The sequence below is a fragment of the Spodoptera frugiperda genome, chromosome 2 (genome assembly GCF_023101765.2).
Source record: "Spodoptera frugiperda isolate SF20-4 chromosome 2, AGI-APGP_CSIRO_Sfru_2.0, whole genome shotgun sequence".
NCBI lineage: Eukaryota > Metazoa > Arthropoda > Insecta > Lepidoptera > Noctuidae > Spodoptera > Spodoptera frugiperda.
In genome coordinates this window covers 5,915,536-5,930,469 of record NC_064213.1, presented here as the reverse complement: position 1 = coordinate 5,930,469, position 14,934 = coordinate 5,915,536, and the positions used below count along the sequence as shown (strand labels likewise).

Genomic DNA, 14,934 nt, shown 5'->3' with positions numbered 1-14,934 from the left:
AATTCCCTATTATTTAGAAAAAGTCGATATGGAATATTTATTTGGGGCAACACTAGACGTTTGATTATTTTAAAATAGGAATAAAGTTTTGAATTGCTCGTTCCGATTCATACCGTTTGATTACTGTTTTGATTACAAAGGGCGTCCATTTGGATCCCTAGGGGTTCGTGCACGGTCAGTTGATCGATAACCATCGCCCTGGGGTTCCTTTCCACGGTTTTTCGTGTATTTATGATCAAAGCTGATTTAAGTGGTATGAAAATTTATTGTGTTCATGCTTACTCGCATCTTTGCTTGAAGATATTCCGGTCTCGTTCGGGTTCATTTTATTTATGTGTTTTTTATCTGCGTGCTTCTAAATATATACGTAATGATGAGGGTTTGAGGTAAGATGACATGGTTATGATTAGGGGGAGTTCAAGTGGTTGATGTAGGTACTACGAAGTTTATTGAAGTAGGTATGTTTCTTACTAGCTTCCGTCAGCAGCTTTGCCTGCGCTCGTGGGAGATAAAAAGGATATTCCTATGTTTACCTAGACCGTAACCTTCCTGTTCCAAATTATCCCGATTCTTTAGCCATTTTAACGTAATTGAGCAACATACACACAAAATATATTAATAAGATATGAAGAGAATATATTAATAAGATTTTTGGAGTACTATAAAGAAACTTATTTTACATTCGTATTAATGTACCCAAAAACAAAGTACACAACTTATTATGAAACTGATTCATTTAAGAGCCAAGCAAAAAGTTTTATGTCATCGAAATATTGTGCAATTTATTTATTATTAAAATATATTCATAGGCTCAAAACTGCACACCATCGCGGTCGAAAAGGCCAGTACCCCCATAAAATGAAGTTTAATTTTCTGCTGGCAACTTCGTTATCTTTTTTTAAGTCTTGCATTATTCATAACGAGCAACATTTACGTAAATAATAAGAATAAAGAAAAAAAATGTTAAATATATTTTTAAAACGAACTTTCTGAATGTAATAGAACATTCTAGAGCTGGCCGTAAAGACCACCCAGTGCTTTAATTACTCAGTAAATAGCGGGGTTACTTTTATTTTTCGAAAATGGCGGCCAGTGTACAACGGTCTTTTAAAAGGACACGGCTGTTTAAGAGCTGTTATAATGCTTGATTTTGTATTATCTGCGGGCTTAATGAAACGTATTTAGTCAGCCTATTGACGTTTGTTTATTTCGAAATATGGAGATAGTTTTTATGGTTTGAATAAAAACCTTTTTTTTTTTTTTCCGGGTGGAAAATCATCCAATGACTTCTCCCGCCTTGGGCGAGGCGAGAGGGAGTGTCAGACTCTTACTGACTAAAAACCACCCCGTTCCTACTCCTGCCCGTCGAGCCGGAGCCCCGGTAAACCCGCTAGGTAGTCCGCAGCTCCGGATTAGGCATCAGCCCTACTGGGCCCCATCTGTGGTGGTCTGATGGCTCTTTGAGGCGCGCGCAGAACGCGACGCGCCGCACGCACGGGTCTGGTTCTGGTCGGGCGGCGAGCTACCCTTGCTCGCCGTCCGCAGACCCGCACTTACGGTGGCCGGAGATCGTCGCGCGTTGAATAAAAACCTACCGCTTAGATACGTTTTTATGAAAGACAATTTGAAGTGTTTATGGGATATTTTGTGAATTTATAGTTTTCGAATCTTTTATTTTCGAATACGATAAATGCCTTGCATACCTACCTTTACTGTTATCACTAAATAATACGATATTCGTTTTCCATATTTTCTGCAACGTAAACATTATTCAAAAAAACATACATCACAGAAAAAACGCAACATCATTCCAGAAAAAAATATCCAATATGGCTCATAACATCAACCAACCAGTAGGTACCTACTACGAACTAAACTCAATCAGATTATCGCTGTATGAAATTCCCAAGACTTTTTACGCCAGATAAGCAATAAAAATACAGTAATTTATCATACATTTCTCCGCCCACGCTGATCTAAGAAGTCGGGAGAAATATAGGTCTCGAAAAACCAGCGGTATAGGCAGTAATATAGGCAGTCGAAACTTATGGCATGTCCCTTTTTCAATATTTATAATGGCATGCGTTCAATAAAATACGTAAGCTGGAAAGGTCTAATGGACCAGTTGTAGGCGTAAAAGGGGTTCCTACCTGCTATTATTGCCTTTAATAAGATATTTTGTAAGAGGATTAGAAGATCAGAAACTTGATAAATATGAAACATAGTATGTTTGAGTAGTTGGCTTGTTTGATGGTCTCTGAAAGTTAACGTCCTAATAATTAATTTGTGTTTGAACTTACGTTATATGTAATGGTTTACTGTTGACAAAAGTATTTTTAAATTCTATCTCTATTACTCTCATGATACTGAAATCTTAGCTATATAGGTTGGTTGTCACGTGAAAGATAGAAAAACAAAGAGAGTTAAGTAAATACATAAGCTTTTTTTTTAATGAGGCGTACTTATAAGACCAGAATTATTTCCTTATGTTTACCTAAACATTACTCATTCACCATAGGCAATTAGTTATAAATATTAAATTTATTTCATTTGAAGAAGCACTTGAATTATCGAACCATGCTATAATCGAAATCCAAACAAAACAAAGCCGTGCAATAATGAAAATGCTGAACAAAAATTGTTTCATGGAAAACTATTTACTGAATTGTGCAACGATAATTTGTACTGTAATACCTGGAAATACGGTGTATGGCCGGCTCGTCCGATACAATTCTATAAACGAGTACACATTGAAACGTAATCTCCTATAGTGATATCGATTTATTAATAGCGTTTAATCGATTTATGAATAATACAGTTTGTTTATAGTACTTTGTGGTATTAAGACGACGGTAGCGACATCTAGGTTTCTTTTTGTTTACTTTTGACGTATTTTTGGTATGATATGTGTTTAATTCTGGTTGATTGTTTAGAATCACACGTATTAGAAAGTAAAAAGAAAATACTAGTGTGGATCAACGTCTTTAATATAGCTACATTTTTAACATTAGTGAGTATTTCCTTGGCTACCCAAAAAAAGACAGTCATCTTAACCGGACTAAAAAAAGTCACCAATCGTATGAAACACCAAAAGACCTTTTAGAGGGTACAAACACAAATCTTATTGTTGGACAAGGACATCTTGTCCTTCGCAGTATTCAAGTGCGTACTTACAAGTGGCGCGTGAGTCCGGATGTATGAAAATGGACGAAGCAAGGCGGTAAGTTGGCGAGACCTTGTTATTTGTGTACTCGAACTAAAAAGGCCGTGAACTGGTAAACTTTGTGTCTTTTTTTTAAATAACAGGTTGCGCCACACTAGGATTTGGTGCGTTTATAAACATACAAGTTCTTAAACACATGATACTCACACCCAAACAATAATTTGTGTAGTGTGTCTTATATTATGGTATTTAAGATTATTATTGGTTGCTTTGTCTTTTTTATTCATTTAGTTTGTCAGTAATTTGTAAGTGAATTATTAAAAAAATAACTTAAAAACATAACGAGTAGCAATCTCATTTTCTTGCTAACAAAGTGACAACGTGTATTATTAGGAATAAAGTGAGCAAAGCCATTATTCATTGAAAAAAAGGAAATTAAATTACTTATCAAAAAATGTTTCTTTATCTATTACCAGATCTTAGAAATATGTAAAACGCATAACAATTCTTAGGACATATTCCTCTCAGGTCACCTTCAATACAATTGCTTGTCCAAATTCCACAGCTATCTAAATTGGCCCAATAGATTCCAACGGAGACATTATTGAAATCTGATCGAAATGTTTGTCTGAAAACCGTTACTAGTCATGTTGACCTAGTAACTGACTTCGGGATCGATGTCTCTTGTTGTTCTATGTAATATTAAGCCCGTGTGTTGATAAGTCTAGTAGTGGATTGTGATGGACTGTCGATGATGTGACATTAATTCATTGATGGTGGTGATCACGCCGGTTGTGCTAAGTTTGTGCTGATGTGTGCCATCAGACTACCACAGATAGGGCCCAGTAGGGCTGATGCCGGCCCGGACTGCCTAGCGGGTTACCGGGGTTCCAGCTCGAAAAACTGGAGTAGGAACGGGGTGGTTTTTAAGAGTCTGACACTCCCTCTCGCCTTACCCAAGGCAGGAGAAGTCAATGGATGACTTTTCCACCTCAAAAAAAGCGTCCTTTTCTATAGAAATTAATTTTCCCTTTGTAAAAAATATACTGATCACAAAGGCAAGATTTAGGCTAAGACCGATTATAAAAGTACCAGTAACACGTGACACATGTCTGCTTCAAGAGTTTGAAATAAAAAACTGGGAGCAAAAATCTCAAGACCATTTTTATGTCGGAAACCACGCATCAATAAGACTTTCTTAAGCACTTAAAGTCTAGACACTGAATGTGTTGCGGTTGGAGACGAAACCACAATAGGCACGTATTTTTAGTTGTCACCACACCCACGAATTTCTTTCAACACATTTCTTGGAAGCAAAAGAAATATTAAATTGTGTTCATAAATTCTTTTGAAACAATTTTGAAAATACCAAACTTATTGAGAGACACAATGGTTCACGGTGACTCATACGTAAAAAAAAAAACTAAGCTACTTAAATAATAAGTAATAAATGATATTTACAAATCCATCTTTAACTGTAACTTCAAACCAGTCTCTTTTGTGGCGTAGTTGATTTATTAGAACTTTTCATTTACGTAATTGTGTTGTAGAGTGCATAAGCGAGTCAATGTTAATTGTGGCTTACTTTTATTACTCTAAGGCTTAATATCGCATGAAGTCCTACCAAGCTACTAACAGGAAAATGTATTAGGTCGTCAATATGTCGCTAACATTCTATTCTAGTGGTTCATCACAGAGTCTCGACGAAGCGACCAACTTTAATAAATGGGTGGATGTCTGGCATCGCGCACATTGACCTGTTTAGCGGACATCCGATGGCCGCCATCTTAGAATGAAGTAATAAAGATATAGATTCGAGGACACAGTTACACACTTGACTTAATTTACTTGTAGTTGTCATGTGTTCTGTTTCTGATAATGATGTTTATTTTTTTTATATAATTAATGATAAGTCCATTGATCTAATAAATAAAAATGCCGACTTATTTATTTTAAGGGGGGAAAATCATCCAATGACTTTTCTCGCCTTAAGTGAAGCAAGAGAGAGTGTCAGACTCTGACTAAAAACCACCCCGTTCCTACTCCTGCTTTTCAAGCCGGTAAACCTGCTAGGTAATCCGCAGCTCCGGATCAGGCATCAGCCCTACTGGGCCCCATCTGTGGTGGTCTGATGGCACTTTGAGCAGCGCGTGGAACGCGACGCTAAAATGTCAACTTGGAGACAAATGATTGAATTTTAAAAATAAATTACTCCCCATACACAAAAATGAACGATAGATGGCATAATGGGATTTTGTCGAAGGTTTCAAAAGGAACCAAAGGTCTGGAAAACGATGTTGTGAAAATCTGAAATTGAAATATTTTCACTACATACTACGTTTACTTATTCCAAAATTTGCTCATAAAATTCATCATACGTTTTCCGAGTCGCAATATTCATTTTATACCTACGCACATATAATATTTTTTGCACACATTAAATTCGCAACATAAACCCATTTTGGCTATAATCACATATCTGTATGCAAATCTCAATGGACAGGGAAACATTTGGCGTGTTTAATTGCGTAACTGATGGTGTTTCGCACCCATAACCGGGTAGAAATTATATCTTTATTAATAACTCGAAACCTGCTTTCCCATGGACGTAATTTTATTAGAGATTGAAGAAACTTTGTTTATTTATAACGAAAAATTACTTTAGTACTGCAGTTGTATTGAATTATTTGTAGAGTCATGTTTTTTTATTAACTTATGGAGCACTAGCTTCTGTGCGCGACTTGACCCGCGTTACAGTGGAATAAAAAAAAACATACCCTATATGTCATTCCAAACCATAATTTACCACTCTTCCAAATTTCATCTCAATCCCTTTAACCGCTTTGTCCTGATTGAGTAACAAACTTACTCATAAACACACAAACTTTCACATTTATAATATTAGTGACATTTTTTTGTTTTTTAATGTCTGTTGATTATATTCTACTATTAAATTATATTATATTTATAACAATGAATGACTTAGTTTCGTAACAGTGGGTGTTTTATTCTTGATATCAATAAGTCTCAAACATCTACAACTCTATATTCAGTCCAAAATAATGAAGAGCTATTTTCTTAAAATATCTCAAAGAACATGTCATAAGAGACATTGAATAAAATTGTGAAAGTGTCACGTTTATATATCTTTGATTTATATTTGGACATTTCATATTATTCGTCGCAGAAACATGTGAGTATATTAAATACAGGTTTATCTTATTTCTATAAAATAAAATAAATTAATAACATCGTTGTGTAATAACAATGTCATAGTGGTTTAAGACGTTTGCTTCTTATACATGTGAGTGACGATTCGAAGTCTGCCAACGGCAAGTACCAATGTGACTTTTTTCGAGTTATATGTACTTTCTAAGACTATTTAGACACCACTGACAAACGGTGAAGGAAAACATCGTGAGGAAACCTGGGCTTATAAGTTTGAAATTGCCAACCCGCATTGAACAAGCGTGGTGATTAATGCTTAAACCTTCTCTGTGTGAGAAGAGACCTTTGGTCAGCAGTGGGCACTTATAGACTGATGATGTGTGAGTAACATTAATAAAAACTAGACAAATGTAGTTATGCATAGTATAAAACAAAACTCTATAACAATCTAAAATCTCCCAAAACCCGTTTTACCAAACACTTTCCAACACCTCCTGTACAAGTATCTCGTATACGGTACGTTATAAAATAAATTTCCAAAAGAGGTACTGCAAACTCGATTCAATTTTCTCGATTCAAGGAGCATCGAGTTAGAGGTGACGCTGGAGAACTACAATGATCGCATTCTTCGGACCGTGGCACATAAAGGACTACTACACCTGACCACGACATTGGCTTCGAAGCTTCAACAATTTTCGCTATAAAATCTCTTATCATATTTCCGCAATTCCTGTGGAGTTTGGTGTGATTTTTAGTTGCTGTTACAAAATATATCAGATATTTTGGAAATGTAATATTTATTCTTAAAAGGTGTGTGATAAGTGATATCTTTACGGATACTTTTTTATTTGTTTATATAGGGTCCGGGTCTATGGTATACAACATCTCAGAAAGTTCTTAAAAAAAATTAGAAAATAATAACTTCATAACAACATAATTAGGTACTAGTAATTTCCCTCGGCTTTGCCGTCGTTGTGTCAGGAAAATAGTATCATATCACTCTCCAGCAACCTATCTTAGAACACAGTGGTACAACACAATAATCATACCTCAAAATTACTCCGTGTTGTGACGCGAAAGAAAGACAAGCAACTAAACTCAAACACATCATTGTTAGAATAAATAACTCCATATTACCTACAAGCAAATTGCAATAAAATCTCATTAAAAAGTTAAAACTTTAAAGTTTTAACGATACAGAAAATAAACTCGTATTAACAAACCTTTATACCCAATCTAGAAGTTTTTCTTTAATCGTACGATTTGTGGTTTTTGTACCCGTTTGATACACTTACACACGCGTGATCAAGGCAAAACTTTTTGCGAGACCCGTATGCGGTTTCAAAATACTTGTTTCAATTGATTTTGTGTGTAAAAACGTTATTATCGAACTCAAATCTGAATTAAATTGTGTTACAAGGCTTTGAAAACTCTTTGTATGTATTTTTAGGTTCAAATTTTAGTTTTTTCTGCTCTAAATCTGTTTTATTATAACTTTCGTGAGACATATTGAATTAATTGTTATGGTATCGGTTTACTCAAGTAACCATTTGAAGAAGAACTCGACTTGTAAATTTGTTGTAATATCTGGCATTACAATCATCCATGTTAGAAGAATAATAAATGTATATATCTCCATCCTTTTCTGACTCAAATATCCGAGCTATTTATGAAAACCCATTTCTTTTTCAAATTCTCCGTAATCTCATGAATGCAATCATTTATCTATCTTGCCTTTCATTCACCCTTCTGTCGAAAATTAAATACTCCACTCAATGTATAAAAGAAAAACCAAAACATTACTCCTCAAAAAAAAATCTGTAACTCGAATTTCAACTACCAAAAAAAAAGAAATGCTTCGTAAAAATGGTATTAAATCTGAACCAGGGCACTGAGATAAAAAAGCAACTGTCATTTAAAAACGAGCCATTTTTATTTAAAATCTCATTTGAAGCCTCTATTGACTCAACGGCAAGTAAGCGTCCGGTGAACAGAATATTATAGAATAGCCCGCTTCGCAAACAGGCTTCGTTCGAACAAATTTACTGAAACTAAAATAGTTGCTCAATTTTTTTTTTATTTTACTTCACTGCGCTTTTTGACTTTGGAATTTTAATTTATTTTATTACTTTCCAAGTTTAATTTCTTAAGTAAAAGTTGGTTGGGATTGTTTATTCAAGGGGAGATATTATTTATGTTAATTGCATTAGCACATGCAACTGAGTTATAATGACTTTTGATCACACATTGTTACTTTCTAAAATATGGAATATAATGGTTTCTTTTAGCTACAGTATTTAAATTTTCTATTACTTACTCTGGACAAAAGTGCTCTACAAAGTAACACATGAGTATTTACTTCTTGGTACAAAGACGTGTGTTTATTATTATTTTATCTATTATAAAATTTGTCACCAAATTAAAAACAAATAATAAGTTAAACTAAGAAGTAAAAATAAGACTTATTTCTTATTTGAATTATTACTCTGTAACCATAAATCACCCGGGTTTAATTTTTGTTTTCGTTCACCCCTAACTGTTTCATTCCCAAAATACATAAGATTTATAAAATATGTGCGTAGGTGTAGTTACTGGAAATACCCCATACAATAAATAAATTCAGTTCTCATATGCGGTATTAACAATAAACCTCGTTTACGTTGACCTTTTAATCACACTTCGGCTGATTTATTAGAAAAGCCAGTAGAACCTACTTCGTAAGAGAAAACAATTATCTTTATATTTTTTGTACCACGTTCTGGTTTGGACCGTTATTGTGTGCGAGACTAATAAAAAAATATGACTGGAGGCTACACAACTTGTCAGCTTTATTGACGACACAATCGAACAATTCTGGAAACTGTATCGTAGTAATAAACGTAGTATTGGCAGAAAATAATACAACAATAACAATAAGTCCTATACAAATTACTTCGAGCTTCATATCGATAAAATTCATTGATAAAAGTCACATTTTACGCATGAATGTCGGGTGTATTGTTTCAAAAAATAATAAAGTTTATCTACGAAAATATACAGCCAGTTAAACGAAATTTTTCCGTGGATTATTTACGTCACAACTTTTTCCATAGTTCGGAACATTTTGCGGTCCATCCATACTCCCAGAGGTACCTCTGTGACATGACAATCCGTTGAACTAGTTTCATTTTTCAAAACATTAATTACGAAAAATATTTACTCGTCCCACAGTTCGGTTTAGTACATTTTGCTCTTGTTTTCAACGAAAAAAAAGTGTCACGGACTAATATTGTAAAACCGGGTCGACATCGACTGACGGCGCGAAATTGTGTAAAATTTCCACAGACATATCAAAGTTGACATAAAACTGCGTAAAATACAATACATCGAACGCAACATAGGACGGGTACACATCGGAGTGGGCTATGACATTTTCCGTCCACAATAGAGTTACGCCCGCCGCGTCAAACAATGAACCCAGTCAATCGCGGTATCGCTAGTACTGCAAACAACACCGCTGGGCGTAACAACGGGGAATTGTTGCAAGTGTATACAGGACTTAAAGGTGGGTTTTGGTTGCGTCTATTGTGTTCCACGATGAAGTTTGGTATCGATCTCGTCAATCTTCAGTCGCAAATGATGACACCCAGAAACAATATTCGGGGATCGGTATTGTTTAATTGGATACTCGTTCTATAGGTGTAGATTCAAACACATCATTGTCTTATGGAATTAATTAAAATTTTGTCGAAAAGTTTGATAATTATGCCGGTATAGGTATTAGTTTTCTTTTTATACCACTGAAGTTGCAAACATGCTTACGGAATCCATTTTCGCTAGAGCTAAGCTATGTGTACCAATGAATATGATTGGTGAAAGCCGAACTCATCCACAGCAACGAAGCATAGCACATCTTTGTAAGTAAAGCACCCTTACACTTATAAAACGTACAATTTTAACATAACCACAGTAAACCGACATAAATCCAAAGAGAGTTCAGCTTCGTGAAGAACAAAGGTGAAGCTGTAAAAGTAAGCATTTCTCCATTTTATAAACTTGGTTGAACTTAAACATTCTTGGCCTTTGGTATTTCAAAAGTATTTCTCTACGTTCGTTATAGACAAAGTGTGGGTGTACTGAACAACTGCACAACTGAACACTGAACATTGGACGCTGAACACTGAACAGCTATCGATTGTACGAAGGATTAACTTGTAACAGCCTGCAATGTATTACGTCAAATTGGTTTGTTTTTTTTTTGGAATTTGTTTTCATTTTTCTAGTGGTTGTTTGCAATCAGTGTTGTCCTTTCTTTTGGGTCTTTTGTTAACTATAAGTTTGTGACTGTGTGACCTCACCCTTGCGTTAAATAAGGATATTTGATCACACCAGCCCTGAAAACCTACGTACTACAGCTTAAGCATGTGCGTCCAATTTCTTCTACCGAGTATATCTACCGTTTTATTAGAAGGAGACTGATAATGTAGAATTAGTTCAGTTCTGTTTCCGTCCCGTATTAGTGGGATACCAGCTTATCGCAAAATATCGTTCTCAAATCTTTTTTTTTTTTATTTTACAAAATTCTGACTCTAAGTTTTCTTAGCGCGACCTTTATATACGAGTAAGTGCCCAATAAACTTATGAAAGTAATCTGAGACAAAACGCTAAAGCGCAAAATTATTTGATGCAAGGCTATCCAGGCAATGTGAAACAAGTTTTTACAGTTACGTCAATATTTATTTTTTATTTCAAACTTTTCATACCCAAAAAAAATCTCAACCTCAGTTAAAAAAGAATCAGCTCAATACGCAACAAAAACACATGATTACACACAAAGAAGTGATCACGTACTCATTAAATTGGCCAGAATCAGTACCTCAGCATAATTAGATTCTGCGGGAGATTGGGAGCTGCGAAAATGTAGCAAGCCACTGATTTTATATAAACATTCAAGTCGACGTAAGTAAAATGTACGTCAGGTACTGAGAGGCTCGGATTTGCATAGCAATCAAAGATACCTGATGTTTGAGTGTAAATAAGTATTTTGAGTGTTGTACGAAATGTGTGTTAAGATTTTTCATTTATTTATTACAATTGTCTAAGTCAAAGTATTTATTTCAATTATTAGTCCTTAAATTAGGCACATTAGAAACGTCAAATTGAATTGTACGTTTCTCTGTCTGCTTTTTGAAGTTTTTGTTTTTTAAGATATGTGATATTAACTTTTACTTAAAAGGACGACTACACTACTGTTGTAGAACAGTTTAATTCTTTAAAAATAATAATAAACCCAAAATCAAACTACCTAATGAGACCAAAATGAAGTTCTTAACGAGATAAACTCTTTAACCCGTAAATTATGAAAATATTAAATTCTTTAAAACATAATTGTATAATTGTCTAACTTTTACTAAATGTGTTAACGACATTTAACTCGCCTAACTAAACAGTATTTAATTACTTTAGTTTAAAGAAAAAACTAAATGCTAAATATTATTACACACACATGTACAACATACAATACAGACTGCATAGTAACAAAGGTTGAAATTAAAAGCTCTTTATATACACTAATCGTACCTAGGACTTTGTTCATGTAAAACTTTTGAACCCAATTTGACCTCTATGAACCTACTGTTCAAACAAAGTGCCTGTATAATGTTGGCAATTTCATAAAATTTTATTTACATTCAAAACTGATTCATGAAACTGTCATTGATTTTATTGAGTCTAGTTTGTATCCGGTATGTGAATTTAGACTCGTATTGTAACACAACATTCGTAACATCACACCATGCCTCCAAGGGTTTGGTTAAAGTACATATTTCAAATGTAACACCCACCTGTCACCTAAGTCTCAGGTTACAGGGAGTAAGCTTGTATTGCCATATATCGAGTACAATCGAAACTAATTGAACTTATTATCGTAGTATACGAGAATTTTCAAAAAATTGGAAAAACCCAATTGTATTTTGCCCAATACAGGAATAGAAACCGAGACCATTTACACGCCAGTCGTAATTTTCTACTAATGGGGCAACCAAGTCCCGAAAACTAATCATGTGTCACACTTAACATTATAAGTGTGAAAACTTATTTGTTTGGATATTTGTCCGTCCATCACACTGAAAATACTGAACGAATTTTCATGAAATTTTGTATACAGACAGGGTATGAGCTGACTTGAGCGAAGATAGCTATAGATTTTTATCCCTGGGGAAGGCTGTGAAGCCGCTGACAGAAGTTAGTTGAAAATAACAGTAAATAATATAAACATGAAAAGTGGGTGTTTGGAATTATCATAAATAGAAAAATGTATGGACAAATATGTTAACCAGTAGTTATTAATTAGTAAACCACTTAATCTTTTTAGGATTTTATAAATGCATCAATATGTTATGTAATCCACCATGCATGCACCACATGGTCCATACGTTACTAAGCTGAACAGTAGCCCCACCTACAGCTTTTTAGTGAGAATCTAATTTCATCTAGATACTACAAAGAGTTTTATAAACTGCGGTGCAGTCGTTTAAGAAGAGTTAAGTACCATGAAGAGCTATTAAAATATTTTTACATGTTTATAGTTCCTATAAACATGTAAAAATATACATAGTATACTCTACCTATGAAAGTATACATACTATATATTATACTTATAGAGTATTATTAAGTATACTTAAATAAGTATACTCTATACTCGTAAAGATTTCGCGAAAAGTTCCAGTTTTAGTCCGTAATATAAATAATTATATTATTGAGGTTTCTTATTTCATGTTTCTGTACATAGTGGATGTAGAATTAAAGGCTAGGTATAAGACTAGACTATAGCTAGGTACTACCTAAATTAATTCGTACTTGTCTTATTGTGACTATGCATCCATGAAGCATTTCGACAACCTCAACCCTTGCATACAGCGGTTTTGAATGCAAGGGATTTTCAAGTTATTAATTAAAACATTATTTCGTAAACGATAAACGTAGTATTTGCTTAAAAGTCAATGAACAACTGAGCTTACTTTTTTTTATACTAATCATATATGCTATATTTACAAATACTTGTAATAATCATTATCAAAATTGGCTATTTATTTAAATAAACAAAAAAAACCAACAATTCGTAGCCCTAGAATTTGTGAAGATAGAAGAGAGCTTAGAAATATTTAGCTATGTATTTTACTTATGTATAACAGAGAGCGATTAAGGTAAATGACAGATAACAGCTCAGAGTCGGAAGATAAGAAATATTTGTCTGAAAACTCGGAGCTACTAAGCAACAATGAACTAAACAAAATATAAAAGAAGTATATTAGAGCCTAAAAAACATGTATCGTTCATAATCAGTTGATTAAGAATACTGAAAATAATATGTTAGTCGATGTACTTCAATACGACATAAAACAAAATAAAAATTTCATGAAGCTTATTGCTATTTAATTTTTAATTAATCGTTTTAATTATGCAAGTTTAATTACGGTCACATCATTTATAAATAATGTTTAATTATCGCTCGACGTTTAATTAACACCAGATTAAATTGTAGGAGATTTTTCGTTGTGAAAGATAAAAAGACCGCGCTTATATTTTGGTTTAAAAAATATTCTAGAGTAATCCGATTGGTTTGAAAGTTTTTTTAATTAATCTAAGTAGGTATGTGAGTTATTTTAGCAAGTAACTTTGTGGTAAATAAATATTACAACAAAGAAAAAAGTAGGATAGAGTGAACATAAAAATGTTTGCAAGGAAAAATGAGAAGTGTTTCAAAGTATTGTGATATTGTAGATACCTTATATTTGTATTTGTGGAAGCAGAAATACAAACTCCATTCCAGCAAGCAGCGAACAATTGTCTGATATTAATTACGTTACACCAACACTAGCGTCACATGGATTACAATATTACGCCAAATTGGCTTCCTCGCGCTTATTTATTAATACACAACATTGAATCCCGTTGCGGCTGCCTTACATCCCACTCAATCTACCGCAACACGACTAAACTGTCCCAATTTGTAAGCTATCATTTCAACAAATTAATGTTCAAAAATTACATAGTGCTGCCTTAATAACCGTCTCTTTTGAGGACAAAGGGTGTCCCTTCAGCATACTGTCTCCGCTTTTTACGAGTGAATATCACAAAGAGTCGCTTTTATTCACATCTAACAAAAAAATAACAAAACGCCACGAATCGTCGCCGGTTCTATTGTCCGATGATGTGGGTAGGGGGGACAGATGCGAGCGCGTCTGCTACGGCGTAGGCGCGTCGTAGTGCCGCTACGGCCGGCTCGCCACTGGCGGGGGCTACGCGAGCCCGGACCGTTCACCTACACATCTACATTGAGCTCGCGAACCTATCAGAATAGGGCGGCTCACGCACACACCTGCACCCCTTACACGCGGGCCGCGAGAGGAAGCGGGAAAGTAACATTTTTGGGCTTGTAAATGATGTACACACTAATGGTGATTTACTCACACACGCGGCCGCCGACGCACAACTTCTCTCATGCCCATACACATAGAAGCGATTTAAACTTGTAATCCCCAACGATAATTTGTATTCAACGGATTTGGTTTATACTAAAACAGAAACGAGTAAGTTTGATTTTAATAAATATGTCTGTCGAT

At 34.5% G+C, this 14,934-nt stretch overlaps 1 protein-coding gene across 1 annotated transcript in view; it reads right to left on the bottom strand.

The window, feature by feature from the left end:
• Window positions 1-14,613, bottom strand: part of LOC118269252 (uncharacterized) — a 74,494-nt gene extending 59,881 nt beyond the window's left edge. The window contains exon 1 of the mRNA XM_035584264.2: window positions 14,097-14,613. The gene's annotated coding sequence lies outside the window, so the exon portion shown is untranslated. The remainder of the gene's footprint in view (window positions 1-14,096) is intronic.
• Between the last annotated feature and the right edge of the window lie 321 nt (window positions 14,614-14,934).